Below are 3,245 nucleotides of genomic sequence, written 5' to 3' on the forward strand. Positions count from 1 at the left end.
GGCCGCTCAGGTCGTCATGAATGGATTCGCCGCCTCACATCTGCTTCCAAAGCCTCTTTGCTGCCTCGGCTCGCCGCTCTCGTATAAACGAGCTTCTCCTGGTGAATGATGCAGGCGTGATGAGGCCGCCGCCGGCTGCTGCTGTCGGCTCAACTGCTGAACGACAGAAAGTTCCGGAGGAGCCGAAGAGGCCCGGCCGCCAGACCTGGAGCGTCCGTCGGCCCTTTCCTGGTCGGCTCAGGACCAGGATGGAAGCAGCTCCTCTCTGTTGTCAGAGGCCTGAGCCTGCAGCAGACGGACTGCAGGGATTATTTCCTGACACTATAGATGACAGACGAGCCTCGGAACGCCACTGTCAGCTTTGTCTTTAATTGCATTTGTACTCGTTTCCTGTGTGTTTTGGGATGAGTGATGGCAGAGCAGGAAACGGGTCGACCGGGGACTGATTGGTTCATTAATCTGACATCAAAATCACTGAAAAAACCCACAAAAGTTCACAGATAAATGCAACAGGACTCACAATAATGAGCGTCAGCGGCGTCAACAGGACACCAGAATCTGTGACGAGGATTCGGGGGTTGGGGGACGAGCGTGCCAGCGTGCACCGCTCATCGCCTCATCACTTTTATTCTGTGATTAATAGCTGCTCCTTCCAGTGACCCATCACAGTGAATCTGGATGGTGTCAAAACCTTCATGGAATTCTTTATTTATGGCCGTCCAGGAGGTGGCAGCACCACAACCAGAATAATTAGCATAATAATCTTGCCCTTTGGATAAAAACCAGCTCTTAAATAGCTTCTTTCACTAGAGACATAAGAACCAATCTGACGCACCTGAGCGCTCACCTGACTGAGGCAGGTGCACGAACCTGACATCATATTAGAGCTCACAGGTTCGTCTGGACGTGTTCACACAGCGAAACTCAAAGTTCATGACTACGAGCCGCTTGTCGCAACTTGCTCTTTTAGTCCTGAAAACCCTGTAAGTGAGTAAAAATGGGCTTAAACAAAGCTGCATCTTGTCCACGCGCCCACCCCCCCGCTGACGTTCGGGGCGTTTAATTGCAGTTATTATGATGCTGAAGGTGATGGAAATAATTGGCTATTGTCCTGCTGCAGCGCGGCACATGTGCAGAGCTGTCTGTCGCCCACACGCAGCAGATATGGATGGAACAAACAGTAATTAGGAGGCTTAATGGATTCTCTGTTGTGGTTAATTGCAGCCTCGATGGGGAGGTGGAAAAAAAAGAGTGTGATGGGATACGAGCAGGGGTCAGCACAACTTTCCCTCTCACGTTTCCTTTTGCCTGAGAGCCTCCGCCACCTCCCTAACTTCCAAACTACAGACGTGTCTGACAGGAAGCGTCGACTGACCGAGGCTGACGCCCCTCTGACACAGACGCGACACTCTTCTACACTTTAAACTCTATTTTTCCATGACTGCCATGACTGTTTTGCTGTTTCAGTCTGAGATAATGAATTGACACAGTGGTAGTTACACTTGGTGGTTTGTTTCCGTACAGGCACTCTGCACGTACACCTAAAATCATCTTAAGGGAAGAGACGCACAGCTCAGCCCTCCACGTAGTGACAGGAAGAACCTGGGGCAGGAGGAGCCGACCGGGAACAGCGGTGACGGTGATGAAGCCGGACGCGTCGCTGCGTCGCTGCGTCGCCTGTGACCACGGAGGAAGCACGAGGAAGGTCTGGCTACACTCAGGGTTTTACACTGAGATGGGATTTGTGGGTTGACAGAAGCACCATCGGTGGATGAGGATGGAGGTCGGGACTATGAGCCACAGCTCCCCCTTGTGGTGGGAGGCAGAAGCGGGCTCGGGCTAACTGGTTAGGTACGGTGTGTTCTGTCTTCTGCAGCAGAACACTCTGTTCATTCCTGAGGGACGCTTGTGCTAGCAGCAGTTCCAGAGCGTCTGTGGGTCTGTGGAAGGTTCCGGAGCCACCTCTGGGTTCCAGGGCAGAGGAACAAATGGTGCCGCTGAATCTTTTGTGAGGGAAACGTTTCTTTAAACGTGCCAACAACAAAGACAAACTGGTCCTGCACAGAAACAACGAATCACTGAAGCGTTCATGATGAGATTAAAAAATCCCTTTGAAGGTTTAATTTAGCTTTTTCCTGCTCACGCGCCGCTGCTGTGACGCTAACAGGGCTGAGAAAAGGCCCAGCGAAGGCAGTTTTTGCAGGTAAGAGCAGAAAAACAGGGGTGAGTGGGTGTTGTGGAGAGGAAGAGCTCCGTGGATATCAGCTGCCGCCCTGACTGTCAGACACTCCAGGCACCAGTTTATTTTTAAAGGCTTTAAAGTGGAAATGAATGAGGAAGAACAAATGGGAAGCGTCGGAGCGGACGTCAACAAATGCTCTTCAAAGTCGTTTGCAGCAATCAAACACAAGCAGAAACAACAGAATTAAAAGATGGAAAAGAACATTTAGCAAAATTCAGCAAAGAGAGAAACAGCACAGAATATAAATCAACGCGCAAGTTTCAATCCTGCGCTGACAAACAGACACCACCATTAGCTTAGCTCATTAGCTTCAGATTCAGGAAACTTATTTATCTATCAAAGTGAGGACATTTTATCTGGTCCTCACACCTTTGGAGGGAGGTTTCGAAGGTTCGGGTTAGACTTGGGCTCAGGATTACGGTTAGTTCATGGTTATGTCGATGGGAATCTTCACAGAGAGAGAGGGAGTGTGTGTGTGTGTGTGTGTGTGTGTGTGTGTGTGTGTGTGTGTGTGTGAGAGAGAGAGAGCTGCCTGCAGCAGAACACAGTCGCTCCAGCAGGACTGCGGTCGGCCCATCGATGCCTCTGAAAATGAAGTGGATCGACTCCCCCAGCCTGTGGGAGGTGCTCATTTTACTCTGCGGCCATTAGATCTCATTAATTAGCAAAGCAGTTAATCCCAGGCAAGACTGACAACAACAGAAGTAATCGGTCCGTAAGATCCCAGTAATCTACGTCTCAGGACCTGAAGCGCAGGATCTGCTCCGTGTGGTGGCGTTCAGACGGTCTCTGAGGACACTGGGAGGAACAGAGCTCCCAGTATGCACTGGTGCACGGATGCTGCTTTCCCATTAATACCTTGATGCAACCATTCCGGCACAGAAGGATGCTGAGAGTGATAATACAATCAACAATGATCTTTAGCTACCCAAATGGAGTGTTGCAATGTTAGCCCCACTCAGAAATGTGTAGCAGCCAGACACAAAGGCTCAACAGAGTAAGC

This window comes from Takifugu flavidus, chromosome 4, assembly GCF_003711565.1.
Source record: "Takifugu flavidus isolate HTHZ2018 chromosome 4, ASM371156v2, whole genome shotgun sequence".
NCBI classification, from domain to species: domain Eukaryota; kingdom Metazoa; phylum Chordata; class Actinopteri; order Tetraodontiformes; family Tetraodontidae; genus Takifugu; species Takifugu flavidus.